Source organism: Emys orbicularis, chromosome 2 (genome assembly GCF_028017835.1).
Source record: "Emys orbicularis isolate rEmyOrb1 chromosome 2, rEmyOrb1.hap1, whole genome shotgun sequence".
Classification (NCBI taxonomy): domain Eukaryota; kingdom Metazoa; phylum Chordata; order Testudines; family Emydidae; genus Emys; species Emys orbicularis.
Genome location: NC_088684.1, coordinates 193,616,823 through 193,640,623, shown reverse-complemented (window position 1 = coordinate 193,640,623; position 23,801 = coordinate 193,616,823). Strand labels below are relative to the sequence as shown.

The following is a 23,801-nucleotide window of genomic DNA, read 5'->3' as shown; positions in this document are numbered from 1 at the left end:
TATCCACTTCCAATTACATTCTGCTATAAGATTATTTTTACATTCAGTGTAAGATTTCAAAAACAAGGAATGTTATTTCCAACAAACTTATTTGCCCCATGATGTTGCCTTCCTCTTTGATGATAGAAAATAGTTGTTTCCATGACAGCACAAATTAATGCCCAATCCTAATCCTACACCCCTCCTTTCTGCAGGCACGTGCATCTCCGGTGAAAGGATATTATAGCATAGGTTAAGGGGGGGAAATAAGGGAGCCCTTTGTTACATAATGGCATCATATCACTGTGCAAAGAGGGCAGGAGACAGGGTAGTCTCCTCAGCATTTGTCTGTTCATTTGTGCATATTACACCAAAACAAAACAGGCTGTGTAAAATCAACATGCTGGCCCCAAAGAGTCTGGCTCTTATATCATTACTGAGCACTAATGCATTTTGTGTTTGTACTTGGTGTCACATGTTTCGAGGGTAACTGCACCTTTAACCCCTCTTCTGTGGTCCACTCCAGGAATGGTCCTCAGGTCTGAGGCCTCTAGCCCTCACTTCTCACTGGGCAGGAACTCACATCCCCCTGCCTGGTGATGGGGCTCACTGGTAGGCCAATGTTCTTCCAACATTTCAGCAGGATTGGGGACCCCATGAACAAAATAAAATAAAATATAAGTGGAGATATACCTGTCTCATTGAACTGGAAGGGACCTTGAAAGGTCATTGAGTCCAGCCCCCTGCCTTCACTAGCAGGACCAAGTACTATCTGTGGCCCTTTTTTGTTGTTGTTGTCCCAGATCCCTAAATGGCCCCCTCAAGGATTGAACTTACAACCCTAGGTTTAGCAGGCCAATGCTCAAACCACTGAATATCCCTCCCTTTGTTCATGTCTGCTGGAATAGAAAGAAGGCCCTAAATCTGTTTAAACTCAGCCCTTTAAATTAAAAAAAGAAGAAGTCTTGATTGGTCTCCCAATGTCTTGAAAATAGGTAAACCAGTCCCTCCCTCAATTCTTAGGAGGTCAAGCTTCAAAGGCAGCAGTAGGAATTTGCTTTAATCACCCCCTTGTGGTTCTTGAAACTCACACATACACATCACCTGCATTGGTACAAAGGGCCATGAACATTCTACAACTCATGATGTTTTGCTCATCTCAGTAAAATAGCTTTCTGAGGTTGTCATGCAATATCTGTTATACTTGGCACAAGGATTTTTAGGTACTAAAGTACCAGTATGAGTTGTACTTAGTGGCATTTCTCCCCCTCATTACAATCTTTTCACAAGAATAATATCATACCATCTGAGGAGAGGTGGTCACCATGATTACCATGGCACAGGGCCCTCCTGTCTGGGTTCCAGAGTGACAGAAGCAGCAGCATGAAAACTCCTTATCCTCACTATAAGTGGAAGCTGGGGTCCCCTCATCCCACTAGAGAGGCAGGAGTGGCAGCAAAGGCTTCTAGTACATACTCCAGCAGCTAGCATGAGATTTTGATGTATGCACATGATTTCAGATGCTTGGACCTTAGTCATGGGCATGTTGTGTCTATGCCATTATACACTCCTGACCCACCTCCCTTGGTGGGGAAGGTTGTGAGGAGTAATTAGTTAATGACTAATTGCACATTTAAAGTGCTATAAAATTGCTAAGTCTGTAGTCTTGCTATAATCACCTTCAAGGAAATTAGGCAGAGTATAAATGCTCTGTAAAGTTTAGGAAAGACCATAAAATGTTAATAGTCTTATAAACCCATCTTTAAACTTTTATATCTTTCATTTGTATTTGTTGTCTGCTCTGCATTTTCTCTCACAGATTATTGATGTTGTAAACAAAAGAGTTTAAGGCTGGACAACAATGCAAACAAAACATTAAAAAGGCCAACGAAGTATAATTGGCAAAGATCTTTTGTAGTATATCTGAGGCACAAATGTTTCGATTCTGCATTCCTGATACAAGGCTAACAGATAATACTCCATGACAGTCTTCAAATAATAGTCTGATTGTTATCTTGTTGTTCTCATTGGCTGAATGTAATTTATTGAGGTCAGCAACACTGTTGTCAAAATGCACATTTCAAACATTCCTAGGAGCAGGCCACTGGTTTGAATCTTGTCAAAAGACAACAAAAATAATTCCCATCTCAATGTTGCATGGTGCTGTATGTAAAATAAATTGGGGAGCTCCCTCCTGTTCCTACAGGGCACATGTATACATCAGCAAAAATACCATCACTGTTTGCACTAACTGGCACTGTTGTAGCAATCTGAGCAGAGGCACCAAGGGCTGAAGAATGAGCTATACCAGGGATGGCCAAACTTACTGACCCTCCGAGCTGCATATGACATTCTTCAGACATTCAAGAACTGGGGCATGCCCACCAGTGCTTGGGGCTTCAGCCCTGTAGTGAGATGGTGGGGCTCAGGACTTCTGGCCTGCAGGGTTGAGGGGGTGTCTCGGGGCTTCTGCCTCTCTGGGCATGCCTGCTGGGGCACGAGACTTCAGCCCTGCTCCCCCTGAAGCCCTGAGCCCCACTAAGTGCCTCCCATGGGGCTGAAGCATGCATGACTTTTAACATGATGTTTCCAGAATCTAAATGTCCTGGTCATACACAAGGGATAGAAAAGCGCATGTCAGCTAGATGCCATATAGTGGCACTGTTGATGCAAGATTGCTCAGTGGTCCAAAGATTTGTTCCAAACATTGGTTCTGAATTGCCTGAGGAATATCAATATTGTTCAGCTTTCCATCAAAGCTAAAACACATGGCCTGGGGTTGCCTGTTGCAGTCAGCATATAGTTGGCTCATACTGGCTGAATGAACTGACATATTGCTATCTTGTTATTTGATTCATAGTCAGTGTACACATACATAAATAGCATATCAAGACTACGGCTAAATAAAGCTACAAAAAAGCAACAGTTCACATACTAAATAAACATATTTTCAGAACAAGTAGACCATAGATTACATACTGTTTGTTAACTATATGCGTTGCCTATGGCTCAGATCTTGCAAACATACGTGTTTAACTTTGAAGTCAACAGGACCATTCACGTGTTTTAATTTTCACCTGTTCATGTATGTTTGCAAGGTCTGGGCCTATGGGCACTACCCTGTTAAAGATGAATGGAGCCTGACCCTACCTCTATATTTCACAGGAAGTGCTCAGCACCGCAATGGATACGCTCAGAGTTCAGAATGGGGTTTGAGATAGTAAAAGAACATTGTGTGTATCTGAAAATTTAGAATGCCAGAGAGCTGGAGATCATAGTTACATCATGTGTGCCCAGATCTTTTCATCCCCCCACCCTCAACTATTCTTTCTAATAAAGTGGACAGTTGTCTCAGCCAAAATTGCACAAAGAGGAGAGCCTACTTTCCAGCATTGGCAAATGACTCTTTTAGGTACTGAAATAGAAATCATTATCCATATTAGATTTTTGCTAGATAATGTTAGCCCACTGAGTGCTCCTAGCTCCAGGCTTGGTAAGAGTTATAAGCACTTGGAAACATATACAAACTCTAAGTCATTTACTCTTTTTGTACTTTTCAGTATCTGTTTATGAGGAAAAAAAAGTTTTAAGTACTTACAGGGTCAGCATTATCTTGTTTTGATATATTCCTGCTGAATTTCAGGGATGGGGGAAAGCTGCAGAGACCACCCATACCCCAATTCTCCCACCTCCCATCCCTTCAAATTCAGAGTTCATGGTGAGTGCCTAATAGCCTGCATCAGAATACAAAGGGCCCAAGCCCACAACCAAGGAGCAGGTCAGGATGGGGGATACTAAGGTAGGTTTAATCCTGCATGCCCTGACCACAAACTCAATCTGGATTCAGTACAGTGGAAGTGAGAGAGCTCAGATCTGGTACTCAAAGTTGGACTCATCTTTAATAATTGTCTTATTTTAACTGCATCATATGGTAGAATGAGAAGTTCTGGCAATCTGTGATATTTGTGTGCATGATACAAAGAACAGTCACATAAGCTGAAGTGAGGCTCTTGCCCCACGACTTCAGTCAGCTGTCCAGGGTGTAAAGTCAGTGTAGATTTTGGCTTGTAGTACACAGGAAATATTAGATCCTTCACTGAAATAGACTGCAAAGACATTGAGGGGTTTTTGTATTTGAAAGTGGGTTGGGAAGCGCCAAGGAATCATTTATTTGTCAGATGGTACAAGATGTGACACCACATTGTGAGAGGGATTTGTGTGGGTTTCTTCTCCAGCCAGAAGATGAGGTGCACTAGCACTAAGAAATACTATCCGTATGTGGAAAATATATTTTCTGGCTTCTAACAGTAGACAAGTGTGTTTCATTTGCTATTTTGTTTGTACCCTTGTCACCTGTAATGTTATACTCTTTCTTTGTCTTCAGTTGCTCACATAGCACCAAAACATGCAATTAAATTCAAAACTTCACCTGTGGAGCCTTCTCTGTATGGACTCTGTTTTGCCCATTGAAAGAAATCTTTGAACTGAGAACCATATAACATCTGTCGCTCTAATCCACACTGTGTGGGAAGTGGGACTGAAATGCTGACAGAGATACATTGTATAGAAGAGAACTATTATAATTAATGTATGGATTTCTTTCAAAACTACAGTACCCCAAAGGACAGGACACAGCATTGCCCATGGTAGCAGTAGAGGTAATTAAATGTAAAGTAGATTTCAAATTAGATGGCACCAGAAGAAAAACATGTCACCGTATTTCATCAAGGTATGTGTGAGGGAGAAAAGTAATTTATTACCTCAGTGAAGAGAAACAGAATTACCTATTCATACATTTGCAGCTAATCTGTTTTTCCTCAGTAGCTGTAGTAATGAAACACTATATGTTTACAGATGGAAAGGAGCACTTTCTGGTTTCTGGATGAAAGTAATCTTCCCCTGAAGGATGCCAGTATAAAAATCTGTGAAACATCCTACTTCTCAACCACCTTGCCACAGAAAGGACCTTTGATTTCCAACCCATGAAATATAGCCTCAGCGTTACACAGCCAACATAACCCCCACAGAATGGAATTTAAGTACTGTATGTTTGTATCCATCACTGCTTTCCCTAGATGGGATTTAGTCCAGTATTTTATGCTATTTACATGAGTTTGGTTGTTAAGGACTGAAGGTACAAAAAAAAATTAAAACTTGCCGAAAAGCGCTAATGCTCTTGATAAACGTTCACAAACAGGATGAAAATCAGACTTGCTTAACCATGATCCTAGACCAAGTAAAATATAGAGGGAAATTTCAGTTTTAGACTCACCATTTAAGAAACCTCAAAACCAACAAGGCTTCCCCTAATAAACTTTACTTCAGTATCACTAACTGGATAGGCTAGGGCTAATAAAATAGCAAATATTGTGGAAAGGTCTCTTGCAGAGCTACCATAGCTGAATTATTACTGCTAGATGTGATGCATATCTCAGAAGGAGGAATAACATGAATTAACTGAACTGATTAACTTTTTTGACAGTGGTCAGGCATATTCAAATTACATTAACACTTAGTGCAGGGAGAATTCCAGTGCTTGAAAGTAGTTTAATGATGTCCTTGGCAGCAAAAGGAATGTGTGTGTGTGTGTGTGTGTGTGTGTGTGTGTGTGTGAGATTAAAGCTAAGTAGGTGGCCAATGGGGAGTTCAGATATCCTTTTTTATTTATTTGTTTATGTATATCTTCTTTAGTATATTTTAATTCAGTCTATTTAAAAAAAAAATTAAAATTTGAGATCATTTAGAAACAATTCCTTTTTAAATAGCTGAGCAAATGGCTTGTCTACATAACCCTGTTACCCCCATTCTGCCTTGTCCACTTCATGATTGGTTATTTCCAAGGGTGGTGTCTTGTCTTAAATTAAGCCCTGAGCCTGCAAACATATATGCATAGGACTAAGCATTATCTAGACCACCCCGACAGGTGTTTGTCTAACCTGTTCTTAAAAACCTCTAAAGATGGAGATTCCACAACCTCCCTGTGTAATTTGTTCCAGGGCTTAACTACCCTTACAGTTAGGAAGTTTTTCCTAATGTGTAACTTAAATCTCCCTTGCTGCAATTTAAGCACATTACTTTTTGTCCTGTCTTCAATGGATAAAGAGAACAATGTATCACCCTCCTCTTTATAACAACTTTTTACGTACTTGAAGACTTATGTTTCCCCTCAGTCATCTCTTCCCCAGACTAAACAAACCCAATTTTTTTTAAAATTTTTCTCTCTCCTCTGGACTCTTTCCTGAAGTGTGGTGCCTGGAACTGGATACAATTACGCAGTTGAGGCCTTATCAGTGCTGAGTAGAGGGAAAAATTACTTCTTGTGTCTTGCTTACAGTGTTGTATTGTTGACTCATATTTAGTTTGTGATCCACTATGACCCCCAGATCCTTTTGTGCAGTATTTCTTCCTAGGCAGTCATTTCCTATTTTGTATTGTGCAATTGATTGTTCCTTTCTAAGTGGAGTACTTTGCATTTGTCCTTATTGAACTTCATCCTATTTATTTCAGACCATTTCTGCAGTTTGTCAAAATCATTTTGAATTCTAATCCTGGCTTGCAATGTGCTTGCAGCCCCTCCCAGCTTGATGTTGTCCACAAACATTATGGACATATGAAGTAGTTAAGTGTTGCTTGGGAGAAAGATTGTCAAATGGTTACAGAGCTAGAAAAACAAAAGGAAATGCAAAATATTATATAGTAATTTATTACTACAAATTCTTCTCTCAAATGAAAACATTCAGCTTTCTTTGACTGCAGTAGAAGCTGCATACACACACCAGAAGGCAGAATTTAGTCCAATTTGGAAAGTTCCTGTGGAAACTTTGCAAAAGCAAAACTCAAAAGTTATATTTAGCATTGACAGTTTGGTACTGGTGTTTATATACACACATACCATATATTTATATGGTATCTATCTCCTGAACTGGTCTATGTGGACACAGAGGGACATCTCCTGCCTTTATTTTTTATTCAGAATTCCCATTGCTTACTGTGACTCAGATTGGGCATGATTCAATAACCGCTGGAGTCAATGGAAATGTTTCTATTAACTTAAATGGACTTTTGAACAGCCCTATTGAGTAATATAAAATTTAACATTATAGTTTTGAGTGGAATTAGTTTTCCCTGAAAACCATGGTGGGTTCTTTCTGCACACTTTCCTGATCCACTGAAAAGTTCACAAACTTATAGCAGACCTGATTCTGGCCCACCCCCTTACTCACAGAGTAGTACCTTACTTCATGTACAGTCTCATTGACTTCGGTGAGGCTACTTTAGGAATAAGGTACTATTCAACATCATAGAATCATAGAATCATACGACTGAAAGGGATCTTGAGAAGTCTTCTAGTCCAGTCCCTTGCATTCAAGGCAGGACTAAGTATTATCTCATAGACTCATAGACTCATAGACTTTAAGGTCAGAAGGGACCAATATGGTCATCTAGTCTGACCTCCCGCATGATGCAGGCCACAAAAGCTGACTCACCCACAACAGAATCTTCCAGCCTGCGACCCCTGCCCTATGCTGCGGAGGAAGGCGAAAAACCTCCAGGGCCTCTGCCAATCTACCCTGGAGGAAAATTCCTTCCCGACCCCAAATATGGCGATCAGCAGAACCCCGAGCATACAGGCAAGATTCTACAGCCGGACCCTCATTTTACCCGCGATGGCCCGTTAATGCCTGTTTGACTAAAATCACATTATCCCATCAAACCATTCCCTCCATAAACTTATCAAGCCTACTCTTGAAGCCAGAGAGGTCCTTCGCCCCCACCGTTTCCCTCGGAAGGCTGTTCCAAAATTTTACCCCTCTGACGGTTAGAAACCTTCGTCTAATTTCAAGCCTAAACTTCCCCACGGCCAGTTTATATCCATTCGTTCTCGTATCCACATTACTACTAAGCTGAAATAATTCCTCTCCCTCCTTGGTATTAATCCCTTTGATATATTTAAAGAGAGCAATCATATCCCCCCTCAGCCTTCTTTTGGTTAGGCTAAACAAACCGAGCTCCTCGAGTCTCCTTTCATAGGAAAGGTTTTCCATTCCTCGGATCATCCTAGTGGCCCTTCTCTGTACCCGTTCCAGTTTGAGTTCATCCTTTTTAAACATAGGAGACCAGAACTGCACACAGTACTCCAAATGAGGTCTCACCAGCGCCTTGTATAACGGAAGCAGCACCTCCCTGTCCCTACTAGAAATACCTCGCCTAACGCATCCCAAGATCGCATTAGCTTTTTTCACAGCCACGTCACATTGCCGACTCATAGTCATCCTGCGATCAACCAGGACTCCGAGGTCCTTCTCCTCCTCCGTCACTTCCAACCTATGCGTCCCTAACTTATAACTAAAATTCTTGTTAGTCATCCCTAAATGCATCACCTTACCAGTGGTTCTCAAACGTGGGCCGCCACTCGTTCAGGGAAAGCCCTTGGCGGGCCGGGCTGGTTTGTTTACCTGCCGTGTCTGCAGGTTCGGCCGATCACGGCTCCCACTGGCCGCGGTTCGCCGCTCCAGGCCAATGGGGACTGCGGGAAGGGTGGCCAGCACATCCCTCGCCCCTCGCAGCCCCCATTGGCCTGGAGCGGTGAACTGCGGCCAGTGGAAGCCGCGATTGGCCGAACCCGCAGACGCAGCAGGTAAACAAACCGGCCCGGCCCGCCAGGGGTTTTCCCTGAACAAGCAGTGGCCCAAATTTCAGAACCACTGATCTAGACCATCCCTGACAGGTGTTTCTCTAACTTACTCTTAAAAATCTCTAATGACGGAGATTCCACAACCTCCCTAGGCAATTTATTCCAGTGCTTAATCACCCTAACAGTTAGGAAGTTTTTCCTAATGTCCAACCTAAACCTCCCTTGCTGCAATTTAAGCCCATTGCTTCTTGTCCTCTTGTCAGAAGTTAAGGAGAACAATTTTTCTCCCTCCTCTTTCTAACCCCCTTTTACGTACTTGAAAACTGTTATATCCCCCCTCAGTCTTCTCTTCTCCAGACTAAAGAAACCAATTTTTTTCAATCTTCCCTCATAGGTCATGTTTTCTAGACCTTTAATCATTTTTGTTGCTCTTCTCTGGACTTTCTCCAATTTGTCCACATCTTTCCTGAAATGTGGCATCCAGAACTGGACACAATATTCCAGCTGAGGCCTACTCAGCATGGAGTAGAAAGGAAGAATGACTTCTTGTGCCTTGCTTACAATACTCCTGCTAGTACATCCTTGACTGATGTTTGCTTTTTTTGGCAATGGTATTACACTGTTCACTCATACTTAGCTTGCGGTCCACTATGACCCCCAGATACCTTTCTGCAGTACTCCTTACTAGGCAGTCATGAGTAAGGAGAGGCAGAATCTGGACTGGAATCTTGTAGGAGAGCCTAGTAAATTTGAACACAGCAATAGATATTGCGGCTTTGATATTGTTCTAGCATACATATTTTATTATGGGGCTGTAGTTGTTGTTTGAGGGATGAGAATGTTGACTGGGTGAAAAAAATATTCTTTCCAATCAGAGTGTTGTTGTGATTGATATTACCAGACGGTCAGGGATTGAGGCATTATTCAGCATATTGTTTTTGTTTCTCGCTCTATGGCCAACATGTCTTACTGAGTCTGTATCACACATAGCAACAAAGTGGTCTGATATAACACCCAGTCACCTATAGGATTACTTGCAAGAGAAAGGAAAGGATGTAGGTGGAGGGTGAAGGAAGTAAGGCTGTAATTGTGAGCTATGAATATTAATTTCTATTTGTGTTCAATACCTTGGTTTAGTTTCAAAATTCTGCTGTAGTAAAAGCTATTTGTTCTTAAAGAATCTGAATCAAGATCTGAACTTTGTTTTTTCCACACTTAAGGTTTCAAAATCTGTCTGAACATTCATGCAGACTTTTGAATGACAGAAGTTCTGAAGGAAGATGGAGGTACAGGACGTTATTTCAGATTTTAAATGAATAGTCAACAATTTAACTGGAAAGTAACCCCCTTCTTCACCTAAAATGTTCAAGGCATAGTTTTCATAGCTAGTTCTTGTTCAAAATTGTTCCACTTGGTTAGCAAAGAGTTAGTACACCACTCTATCCAAATATTTACCAAGAAGAATGTCTTACAATGTTGGAACACTGATATGTGAGTGGTTTATGATATTATGACTGCCAACTGACTGTTGCATCATGCTGATTAAGATTGATGATGCCATGACAAAAAATATAGTTTTCAAGGTCTCTGCTTTGGTATATTTGGATTATATTTATTTTCATTTTACACCACCCAGAAGGGTTTGAAACAAATCAAATTTATGATACGTCTTCTATTTTTGGAACTTCCTGATTTCAAGTCCCTTTTTTTCCTGATGTCCCACATTTTTCCACCAAATCCAGCAAACCTGGAACCCTAAGCTGAAATCCATGCCATGGAATGTTACATTACAGAACATTTCATCTGACTCCTGCTCAGCTTGCCACCTAATGGCTAGACTAAATCAAGTTTGAAGTCAGGCTCAATAGAATCTGCAGAGGTCTATTTTACTGCATAAGATCCTGATTCTGAAAACACTTACGCAATGGAACTACTCACACAATGGGACTACTCCCATTTCTAAAGGTAAGCATATGCATGACATGTTGAAGTCAATGGAACTGCTCGTATGCATAAAGTATGTGCATAAACGTTTGTGGGAATCAAGGCCTACCAAATTAAAGTTCAGTCATTTCACCACTGTATCATATCATGCTGATTGCGATTGTCACAGAATGGCACAAAAGAGGAAAGCACTTTGTGGCCTACGAGTTCCACTGTGTGCAACCATTGAAGAATACTGGGCAAAATTATAAGACCCCTATTAGGCTGATAGAGTCCATGGTAAAATGACAATGATCAGCACGTCATACCTCTCAACCTGCTAATTCAGTCACATAAGCTACTGAAATGTAAAACACTGGGGCAAAATTTCTGATGTTATTTATAATCTTCACATGAATGATCAAATATTCAAGAGATATCACTTTGGGAACAAGTAAATTCAAAGGAACAAAAGCTTTGATGTGGTTCAATGAAGTTTGTTTAATGTAGTTTAATATATTTTTGTGTATTCTTGTATCTCTGCCCAGGCTGGAAATCTCGAACATTATGAGAAAAGCTTTTTTGATAGTATTTCTTGTCCACATGAAGCAGGAAGTATAGACAGTCACATGACACCACCTGGTTCCCATGAGATTTCTTGAAAAGTATTGCAGATTTCTGAAGTTTGAGTAGCTTGGATAAGGCCTGAAAAGCATTTTTTCCTTATCTGAAACTGGCCTTGTGAGATTTACTCATCATTAGTTCTACCTCTTTACATAGCATGCTGAACAAATGTAAGAATCTATTTTCCTCTCCTACCGTCTATTAAAGATAAAGAAAAAAATGAGGTTTTGTGCCTTTTTTGTTTCTTTATGGTGTGTAAAGTAGGCCTGAAATAGTTTTATTCCTACAAAGAAAAAGAAAAAAAAAACAACCAACCAAGACAAGTCCTATCTTCCCTTTTTTGATGGAGGTCTTCCATGGAGGACTTAGAGTTGTTGGTTTGGATCACTGTTTGCATGTAGGAATTCTGACTCTTAAAAAAACAGTTTTCTCTCAGCTGTGTTCTTAGACATTCTAATTAAATAGATATTGACAAAAAGCAGATACAGAGTTTTAAACAGACCAAATAATATAATTTCAATTTAATTTAATTAAGTTTCACTTCCTTAGTATTTGTTGTGTCCTAAATCCATTAGTTCTCCAATTATCCATATAGATTTCAGAGTAGACAAGACCTGAATGTCTAATGTAAAGAACAAGCAGAATACTTTTGTGGAAGTAGAGCAAGAACTGACAGAGATTTGAAGGGGATTTCAATGCATACACTCTCTTCTGTGAGCAAGAGTCAGGGTAGCTGTAACCCTAATAAACAAACAAAAATAATAAAATCCAGGCTTTCCTAATCCACCATAAAGAAACAAAGTTTCCCCCTTCCCGCCCATCACCATAGACCTCTCTCTCTCTCTTTCTTTTCTCTGGTTAACTCTAGGGTTTGCTTATCTTGTCTTGAATCATATACAACATAGTCATTATCCAGTGATGTAAAATGTCTCTTACCTTAAAGTATCAGTTTTGCCCATTCATCTTCTGATCTGAATGGCCTGAACTGGTTTTTGCAAGTGTTCTACAGCACTTGCTCCACTTTCAAGGTGCCAGCAGTTATCATAAAACAACTCAAACATTATGTAATTCATTGAGACAATGAGCACAGCTGATTTTGCGCTTTGTAAACTATGCTTAGTAAAGTGTGGACTATTGGAATGGATGTAGGCACTAGCAGTATGATTTTCTGCCACCACCTTTATTAACTGGGTGGGAGGGTGGATGAGTCACAGTGATTTAAGAGAAGGACAGAGAAATCTAATTAAGAGTTATTTATCTCTTTTAATAGTTAGGAAGTTTGCCAAACTGTCTTTTCATAAAACACACTACAAGATAACAAATTTTGTCAATGATCACCATGTAAAACTTGTTAGATCTACAAAACCTTTCTCTTCAATGAAATGGCCCATCACCCAAAACAAAGCAATTAAATACAGAACAACCACATCCATCTCAAACCCCTGTATGTATATTAAACTACTCCCCAATTAGACATAAGCAAATAAAATATTATATACAGTAAATAAGTCCATAGCTTAATTGAAGTAAATTGATACATCTCTAAATAATAGTTTAGATTATAGCAATTTTCTTCACAACTAATCTAAAAGTATTTAACAAATCTCTCTCTCTCTCTCTCTCTCTCTCTCTCTCTCACACACACACACACACACACACACACACACACACACACACACATGCGGTGAGATTTTAAAAAATGCTTACTATTTGCCTAATTTTGCTCCTATTAAAGCCAATGATAAAACATGCATTGACTCATGCTGAGCACTTTTAAAAATTTACCCATATAATATATAGACAAATAAGTATACGGACTTACATATATATTATAGGTGTATCTGGTATCATTGCCTATTATTAAGGTTGCCTGACACTAACCATTGTAAGACCCTGTTTTCAGTTGCTAATAACTAACAAAGTTTAGCTATTTGGACTAAAATCGTTGTCATCCCATGAATATCTGCTTACATTTGGCCAAATTAAAGCATGCTTCAGCCCAGGGCTCTGCTGGACTTTCCCTGCAACTGCAGCTCTGTGCTGCTGTGGGTACCTGAACTCAGAGTAGGGGACCTGTCTCTCTTGTGCTCTCAATGACCCCAGGACTAGGCCGCATAGAGGAGGAAGATGCCTGATTTGAATGAAGAGGTGACAAGAGCCAAACCTGGAGGTGGGGGGTTGATTGGGACAAAGAGCCTGAAATTGGAGGCTAGCAGGGGGAGAAGGAAGCTGGGATTGGGAGTTGCAGTGAGGTGGATACTAGGACTGACTGGGCAAAGGCAATGGGACTTGGAGCAGGGGAGGCAAAAGGAGGTGGGAACTGAGAGCCAGTAAATCTGGGGGAGACTGAAATTGCATGAGGAGTCAGAGGGAGGGGAGAATGGGACTGGCTGGGCAAGGAGACTGAGACAAGGAGGTTAGGGATGGGGGAATAATGATATTGGCTGAGGATCAGGGATAGAGATTGGGACTGGAAATCAGTGGGGGATAGGGAACTGTGGGTGGGGAAGGAGAGGCTACTGGAGGCCAAGTTATGGAGCCAGGGAAGGGAGGAACTGATATGGCTGTGCAAGGAAGCTGCAGTTGTGATAAGACACCTTTGTAGAGAATGGGACTTGGGTAGGCAAGGAGAATTGGCCTGGGATGAGGAACTGGCATGGAAAAGAGACAGGATTGGGACAGAGATAGGTTGGGTGGCAAGGGCAGAAGGAATTATGCTTGGGCAGAATAGTGTATGCAGCACACTCACCTTTAGAACCTGGATTAGACCCCAAAATTCCGGAGTCTCTGCTGCCAGCAAATAACTGTGAAAGTCACTGGAAAATGTGCCTCATCCACCTCTAGAGTGGTCCACACAGAGGATGACAACTTATTGCTGCTATCAATTACTCCATTAACACAAGTAGCAGAGGTTAAAATGGTGGATTTATAGGTTCCAACCCTGCTGAGGACCCATGTAGATGTCCATGAGATGCCAAATTATGGAATTTCTGTTTTTTGTTTGCTTTTTTAAAAACTAGGAAATTACATACACTAAACTGTGTTAGAAAAACATTATTAAGGGTGCAAAATCAAGCACTCAAAAGTTAGGAAATGCCAGAAACAAGGTTGCCTTAGAGTAAGACAATGTTTTCATGGGACATTTAATTTTTGTGAAAGGCAAATGGGTTCTCTGAAAGACGCAATATGGAAAACTACTCAGTACTTAGTTGCTCTACACTGAAGGGTTGAGTTTAGGCAACACAATTAAAAACTTGGTGCCTGATCCAGAGCCCACTGAAGTTAGTGGAATGACACACATTGAATTCAGTGGGCTTTGGCTCAGACCTTTAGGGCCTTCACTAGACTTTCCAAAATCTTTCAGTTTTTCCCTATAGCACTACTATGAAATGGAATCCAGATACTGACATGCAACTGAGGATAGCAAAAATTCCACTTTGCTTCAGGCTTCCCCTGGACTAGCCAATATTAACACACACAACTTTAAAATGGGGTTAGGTTTATGCAAGCAAATACTATATTATACATGCACACACAATGAAACTACAAAATCTGTTCCTCAATCTGTGATGTCTCTTACACATGGAATGCCATCCCCAAACTGATCTGTAAAGCAACTATTTCTTTCCTTCAATTTTTCCCCAAGACCTCTCCTGCCATGACCCCCTAAAAGAAATCAGCCAATAAAGGAGAGCTTAGCTGAGGGACTATTGGGTATAGCTGCCACTTACGTTACCTATTTAAAATAAATAATAAAAATAATAATTATTAATAATAACTACATACTGATATTCCTCTCCATCCACTTTTCATATGACACGTCTCCTGAGACTGTAAGGGTCATATTCACAAAGGGACTTAGGTGCCTAACTGCCTCTTTAGGTGCCTAAATCCAACTCTTAAGTGCCACTTATGGTATGTCTACATGTATGATGGTGTAGAGTACATACACTGCACTCTCCCCTAGCGTGGGTATAAATAGCAGTGTAGATGGTGAGGCACGGCTTAGGCGAGGAGAGTGCCCTACATGACTGAACCCCCAGGGTACATACCCTACACGGCTCTCTAAACTCCCAAGCAGTGATTCCCATGTCTACATGGCTATTTTTAGCAGTGTAGTGTCCTGCTGCCTCCCTGAGCCTGGAGCCTCTTCTCACCACAGTGAAATGCTCCGTCAGTGGGGAGATAGCGGGGAAAGGCTCCAGCAGCTTCTAGCTTTTCCCCCACTGTCTCCCCCCTGCCAAAACCTTTCCTTAGAACAATGAAAGGCTCCAGCAGTGAGGCGCTGCCTTTCCCTACTGCCTCCCTGCTGCTAGGATCTTTCACTGAGGCATGAAAGGGGGTTTGGGCGGCGCTCAGGGGGTTTGGGCGGCCCGGCGAGGCGCTCGGGGGGTTTGGGTGGCCCGGCGCGGCGCTCGCGGGGGGGGGGAGGGCGGGGGTTTCGGCGCTCCGGGGGTTTGGGCGGCCCGGCCCGGCGCTGGGGGGGGGGTTCGGCGGCCCGGCACGGCGGGAGGGGGGGCGGGGGTTTGAGTGGCCTGGCGCGGCGCTGGCGGGGGGGGGGGGGTTACGGCGGGGCGGTGCTCTTCTTTTTTGCCTGGGGCGGCAAAAAAGTTAAAGCCGGCCCTGACACCATGCCACAGCTAACGAGTTGCTTGGTGACCTAGTTCATGCCTAAACCCTGATTTTCAAATTAGGAGTTTCCCTACCCATCTCACCTGTGGGGCTCAATCCAGTAGGTATGCTCTGAACATGTATAACCAGCACAAAAGGGGAGAGCAGGTAGGTAGTTATGTATCCAATGCTGCCTGATGGTCTAGTGCAGGGGTCGGCAACGTTGGCACGCGGCTCGCCAGGGTAAGCACCCTGGTGGGCCGGACCAGTTTGTTTACCTGCCACCTCCGCAGGTTTGGCCGATCGCGGCCCCCACTGTCCGCGGTTCGCCGTCCCGGGCCAATGGGGGCGGCGAGAAGCGGCGCGGGCGAGCGATGTATTGGCCGCGGCTTCTCGCCGCCCCCATTGGCCCGGGACGGCAAACCGCGGACAGTGGGGGCCGCGATCGGCTGAACCTGCCGCATCAGCAGGTAAATAAAACTGGCCCGGCCCGCCAGGGTGCTTACCCTGGCGAGCCGCGTGCCAACGTTGCCGACCCCTGGTCTAGTGATTAGAGCACCCCCGTGGAACATGAAAAACCCAAGTTCATAATCCCTGCAGTGCTTGATTTGGAGCAAGGACTTGAACTCAGGTTTTACACATCCCAGGTGAGTGTTCTAATCACCAGCATATGTGAGGAGGGTGTGTGTATGTTTTTCTATACCTCTCCTATTGAAGCTGTTCCATTTTGTATAAATAACTGAATATTTATTGATGCAGTTACTTAAACCTGACTCTTCCACATGCAGGGGAATGCCCTAAGCACTGGGCTTTAGAGTCAGTAGCTCTCTTTCCCCCTCCCCCACAACCCTCCCCAGCTTTCTGACTTCTGTGGATCCCTTTCATAAGGGCTTAACCCTCCCTGTGCATTACTATGGGAAGCCTGAAGACCTAGCCCAGGGTTGAGAATTCCACTGGGCCTAGGAGTTAGGCTTAAAGTCCCTTGGTCAATCTGGCCCTAAGCAGTTTGGGGCAAGGACCTTATCTTTGTATGTGCTTGTACAGCACCTTGTACGATGGGACACTGATCCTGTAACCGCTCTGTGTTATTGTAATTTAAATAAGTAATAATAATAACTACTTCTACCAATAATAATTAATTTGGAGCTAGGGCAGCTGCACTTCATTAGACCAGGGTATGATTCCACTGACATGCCATGTGTAACCTGACTAGTAATCTCATGATTTTTCCACAAAATTTCCAGCACAGCTTGTCCTGCTTGGGCTAAAAATGCCATTAGAACAGCCTATTTTGCAATATTTTGGCACTTCTATTTCCAGTCTGGCCAGAATCAGGAAGTGCAGAGGCAGTATAGAGACAACAAAAACAAACAGGTGGAATGGCCTGTTAGAGTAATTTACACATAACTAGGACCAAAATTAAGGAGCCTTCAACAATTCACAACTTGTTGTGCAGAGCTTCATAGGTGTTCATCCAATTGGGAAACACTTTTGCAGATTTTTATCAATCTGTAGCCCATATCACTACTTGATTGGAGTTTCATGAGTATATATGGATTTATTATCACAACACACCTCTGACTTCCATGCCTGGACGCACAGAGCTATTTGAATATTAAAAAAAATAATAATTTATTTTGTGAATGAAATCATGGAGTCTGGATAGCTAACAGTTGTAGGCTGATCTAAGTGTTATTCACGAATAACCAGCCCAGAAATGTAATGAGTATTATAACAAATAAATAGCCATCCAAAAATATGGACTTACGTGTGTTAATAATTATTTTCTATGTTTCGCTCACTATTAATTTTTATTGTGTTTTGTTCAGCCATATATCTGGCTGGTGGGTCTTGTCCACATGCTCAGGGTCTAACTGATCACCATATTCAGGGTGGGGAGGAATTTTCCCCAGCTCAGATTGATGGAGTCCCGGTTTTCCTTTGGATTTTTTTGTTTTTGCCTTCCTCTGCAGTACGGGACATAAGTCACTTACTAGTTTGAACTAGAGTAAATGGTGGATTTTCTGTAACTTGAAGTTTTAAAATCAAGTTTTGAGGACTTCAGTAACTCAGCCAGAGTTTATGGGCCTATTACAGGAGTGGGTGGGTGAGGTTTTGTGGCCTGCAATGTGCAGGAAATCATCCTAGATGACCATGATGGTCCCTTCTGGCCTTAAAGTCTATTAGTCGATGAGTCTCCTGCTTAAAAAGTTTTAATTATTCAAGCAGGGAGTAGTCACATACCCTAAATAGTGAGTAGTCAATAGCGCAAAAGGAAGAGTTGGCAAACAACCTGTAGTTTGAAAATAGTTTGTCTAAACTATTCAGCAAATAAGATATACATTTCCAGAAATTAGGATAAGTTTTTGAATACTTTTCCTATGGAAAAATGTGCTGAATTTGCAATAAATGCTATTCACAATCTGTGTTCAGCTTTATAGAAGTCCAGTCCAACCTCCATTGAATCTAAAGACTCCCATGGCCTTCACTGGCATTTGATTAGGACCTAGATGCGAAGCACTTTTTGAGGAAGTACTATAGTATGAAAGATGTGATACAAATTTGATTGTATTACACCGTGTGTTTAGCAATTATTCAATCCCCTTTAATCCAGTGGGGGAGGATCTTTGGGTAGAATTTTATTGAGTATTGATTTATGGTTTTCATTGCATTTACTTATTTCATTATGGTGCACATTTCCAAGCATCTGGCACGCTGCACAAAAATGAAGAAAATTAATCAACTGAATTTCAATTCAGCCTAGAAAAAACAAGCAAAAGGAAATTATTAGCTAGTCTAGTAATCAAAAACGGAGCAAAAATAAATAATCCAAGATGGAAGAGATGAGTCCAACAATGTCAAAAATGGACACACCCAAGAGGAAGAGCTTTGCACAAAGCTGTGAAATCAGTCTCAGAGGAACTGGCAGACACACTGTGGGAGAGAATACCATAGACAGGGTCCCTGAATCAAGAGGTGACCTTAGCTGGTTCATTCAGTCTGTCATTGATTGGTTGTGGCTCTGATATTTCAAAGAGCCAATGACATTTCTCCTTGACAGATGTCAGTTCCAAATGGGATAGCTCAGTGGTTTGAGCATTGGCCTGCTAAACTCAGGGTTGTGAGTTCAGTCCTTGAGAGGGCCACTTAGGGAATCTAGGGCAAAATCAGTACTTGGTCCCTGCTAGTGAAGGCAGGGGGCTGGACTCAATGACCTTTCAAGGTCCCTTCCAGTTCTAGGAGATAGGATATCTCCATTAATTAACTACACACAGCAGAACCTCTTGAAAATTGTTAACGTTTTCTGGTGGGGAGATGGAAGTTCACAGGAGAGCTCTTAAAGGGAAAGGTGCAAATCTAGTGAAGTGCCCTCTCAGCTATACTTGTGTGATACAAGTCAACATCGCCTCATGATCAGTCACATAAAAATTGCTAATAGACCTAAAAAAATCCCCAGTATTGACACCTTGGGACAGATCCTCAGCTGGTCTCAGTTGTCAGCTCCATTCACTTCAGTGAAACTATAACAGTTAATACCAGTTGAGGATTTGCCCCTTATTTTGCATTACAAGGAGGAGCTCATGAACAATAGACATCCGTCCAGTCTGTTTTCCAAAAACAAATATCCTGCTAGTGGAAGAAGCAGAGCTTTGAACATGAAAAGAAATGAACAGTTAATACCCATTGATTAGATTTTGTAACAAAACACTCTTTTCCTTATTATCTTTATCTTACCAGATTCCTAAACTGTTTTTCATAAAGTTATCATAATGCAGCTGCATCAGAAGCTGAATATAGACACTGAGTTTTTCAAAGAATGTATTCACAGGGTAGAAAGATGAGGCTCTAAACTGGCTTCTCAGAAAAATGGACCCCCTCAGGGCAACCACTCTGTGCAGACTAAGGCATCACTTTGGTTCAAATAGCGAAACATTTATCAACGAGATCAGAGAAAAAGTTAAATGATAAAGGCATTTACCAGATCACACACAGAGTTTTATTTTAAATCTTAATTTAGTAAATTCTTGCTGTAGTGCATTTAGTATTCAGGAAAGGTAAGTTTGACAGCTCAGAGGAGCCGAGACACTGAATGCAGCAGAAAGACCATATAGCACACAGCCTGACAGCTGGGAGAAGGAGGCTAGGGAAAAGGCTGGGAGCGAACCAAAGAAGTGGGCTGGGACTGCTACTAGGGGACCAACAGCAGGGAATGGGAGGCATGAGGCATCTACAATTCTTGATGACAGGAGGGCAACACTGGCTTCCCACTAAGACCACAGATAACAGAAATGAACTCTGGGCACTGGAACTGGAGAATCAGCCCCTAATTGCCCTGACTAGAAGAGATGCATGAGGTACAGCCCCTGAAGAGCCACATGGGGCATACTTTTCCATGTGCCCCTCTAATGAACTGCCCTGATGGGGCTGAGTTAGGAACTATTATGTAACAATTCACTCTGTATATGGGCGGTGGAATGGAGGGGGTGTACACTGTTCCCACCTACCAATCACAGTAAAGATTCTGTTGTTGCTTATTTAAAGTGCGGTGTGTGTTTAATAGGAACTCATCGTAGTTTTATAGATTTTAAAGCCCAAAAGGACCACTATGATCATCCAGTTTGACCACCGTATAATAGCTCTCAATGGCACCATCGCTCTTTATGCGCCAATGAGTTCTCTGATGACTGCTGAATCCGATGCATGACTGACAGTCCCATCCACAGGTAGGACACACCCATGCACTAGCAATGCTCTGATTCTGAGCAGCACATTCTTTCCTCCTCTGACGCCTTTGAGCTAGAGCATATCTATTACTATTACTAATGGAACATTTCTACGAAGAGCTGGAGGAGGCAATGCAGAAAAGATCCACCTATACAATCATCCAAGGGGACTTCAATGCAATAGTAGGTGGAAAGGAGAATGAGAATGAAAAGTATGTAGGAAAATTCAGTAAAGGTCTAAGAAATGATCACAGAGCACGTCTGACTGCATTTGCAGAGGCAAACCATCTCCACATAATGAACACGATATTTCAAAAAGAACAACATCAGCAGTGGACATGGAAAAGCCCGGATGGAATCACACTGAATCAGACTGATTATGTATTGACGCATGCCAGAAGAATCTTCAACAATGTAGTGACAATAGGAGAACGAATAATTTTCACAGGCTCTGACCATTGTATGTTGTGCTCAAAACTATGCATTGACAATGCCTACAAAGACCGAGTCAAGAGGTGCCAGAAACCAAAGCAAAAATGGCACTTTAATGAAGAGGCATTTGCACAGGAAGTGAGTGAAATGGATCTTGAGTATAAGGTCAAGCAGGATATCGATGAGAACTACGAAGAGTTTATCTCACAGATAATCTCAGGAGCAAAGAAGGCAAAGGCATTGAAAATTCTGGGACGCAAGCAGAGGATCAGCAAGGAAACTGTGAATCTGATGGCGAGGAGGGTGCACATGAAATTAGAAGGAAAAATGGTTGAAGACTACAGGACACTGTGCAAAGAAATTAATGTGAAGAGCAAATAAGATTACAAAGACTTTAGAAAGAAGAAATTGAGAGAGGCAGCCGAAAAGAACAAGAGTCTGAAGAAGGTAGAAAGAGATATTAGGCTGAAACAGATTATCCCGGCAGTGCTGAAAGATTAAAATGATGAAAGGATTTTGGAAAGGAGCAAGATGAATGAAATATGTACAAAATTCTACAATGATCTCTACTGCTCACATGTCAATGTGCAGCATACACCGTCAAGGCAGCAGGTTATAGAAGAAGTTCCAGATGTTATGTGGGAAGACATCAAATACACAATTCGTAACATAAAGAGAAGGAAGAGCCCAGGAGTGGACGATATTTGGCCAGAATATCTCAAAACAGGGGAAGATACTCTCTTCAAAGCATTGGCGCAATGGTTCACCATCTACATTAATAGCAAGGGTGTTCCAGATGCATGGAAGAAATTGAAAACAATAATATTGATGAAGAAAGGCAATCCAGAAGAATTGAGCAACTACCATCCGATTACACTCCTCTCACAAGTGCATAAGGTCTTCACCCGCGTCATACTCAATCAGATTAAGAAGGATCTTGAAATGCACAAAAGCAGAGAACAAGCTGGTTTCTGCTCAGGGTATTCGACAATTGATTGCATCCACTCAGTTAGGCAGCTCATTGAAAAATACAAGGAATACAAAGTACCGTTGTGTATTGCATTTGTCGACTACAAAAAGGCATTTGACTCGGTGGAGATTAACAATGTACTCAACGCGCTCAACTAAATCAGAATCGACCCGAGGTACATCGACCTGTTGTAAGAAATTAACTGCAATTGCTCGACAGAGATAACATTATTCAATGCCCCCTGCATTATTACTATAAGTAGAGGAGTCAGACAAGGCGACACAATTTCTCTGAAACTGTTTGCAGCAGTACTGGAGTCGCTGGTCAAGAAATTGAACCGGGAAGAAGGAATCAGAATTGATGGAGAACAGCTAACACATCTTCTCTTTGCTGATGAGTGAGTAATATTGGCAAAAGCCACAGCAGAACTGGAGAACAAATTGCAGCAACTGCAAATACTTTCGCATAGTATTGGGTTGGAAGTGAACACGTCAAAGACTAAGTGGATGCAGAATGAGCATTGTGCAGAAGGAATCATCACTGTAAATGGAAAAGTAATCAAGGAGGTCGACAAATATGTTTACCTGGTCAGCAGCAGAACAGAGAAACTCATTCGAAGGGGACTGCAGTAGGAGGAGAAAGGCAGGGTGGGCAAGTTTAAACAAAATACAGGCGTCTCTAATGGATGATGAACTACCCATGAAGAAAGGGAAAGAACTGTTTAACTCCACTGTTCTGCCAGCAATGATATACAGAGTGGAAAGCTGGTCAACAATGAAAGTGGAGGAAGAAATATTCGCTGTCAACCAGAGAGCAGTGGAAAGGCAAATATGTAAGATATAGCTCCGTGATCATATACCGAATGAGGAGATCAGAAGGCATACAGAGGTGACCGATGTAGTGCAGGCGATGTACGACGCAAAGCGGAGATGGGCGGGTCATGTAGTCCGCAGGTAAGACAATGGGTGGACCACCCACATCAGTGACTGGATCCCCAGAGACCACAAGCGACCGCTGGGCAGACCAAATATGCACTGGACCGATTCCATGACAAAACCGTTTGGCCAGAAATGGAAAGAATGTGCTCGCAACAAAACGGAATGGCGTGGCACCGACTTGCGTTCGTGGCGGGACAGATGAAGACAAGCGAGAAAGGTGATATCTATTACTATTAGAAAGAGATCCAGTCTTGATTTAAAGCCTTCAAGTGATGGATAATCTACCACATCCCTTGTAATTTGTCACAATGGTCAGTTACCATCACTTTTATTGCTTCTTATGTTGGGTTTGAATTTGTCTAGCTTCAGCTTCCAGCCTTTGAACATTGTTATGCCTTTTTCTGTTAGATTAAAGAGCCCCTTACTACCAGAAATCTTTTCCCATACACGTATTTGGAGACTGTAACCATCAATGTCTGTAGAACCTAGTGCTTGCAGCTCCTGCAATATTTGCTTTCAAGATCATGGCACATAGAACAACATTTCAAAGGGACTGGTGCATCCCCTCACTCAGAGTGATACCATGTAGAGTTTAATTGAGGGTGCACTGAGTTTCAGTCAGTGGGAGTTAGCTGTTAAAATGCAGGGGTTATACCATTGCATGAATTTTCCAACCTGGAACCCATAGCAGCAGCAGTAGTAATTTAAAATTGGAAATAAGGATAAGTGCCTTGTAATGTATGTCCTACTCTTTCTCACTGCCTACTGGACCCTGATACATTTTATGCAATGCTCATTTATTTTCTTTCCTATTTTGCAGTAGCTTTCTAATGCGTGGCTCTGCACAATGTGTATTTTGTGGTTATATAGCTAATGTTAGTTATGTTTAACACATTGGATTTCATCACCCTAGGATTACAGATTTAATGTTATAACAGAGAATTTTTCTAGGCATAAGAAATATC

The 23,801-nt window shown here is 41.9% G+C and overlaps 1 pseudogene; it reads left to right on the top strand.

Moving 5' to 3' along the window:
• Nucleotides 1–21,189: 21,189 nt before the first annotated feature.
• Nucleotides 21,190–23,038, top strand: LOC135873767 (uncharacterized; annotated as a pseudogene).
• The last annotated feature ends 763 nt before the right edge of the window (nucleotides 23,039–23,801 follow it).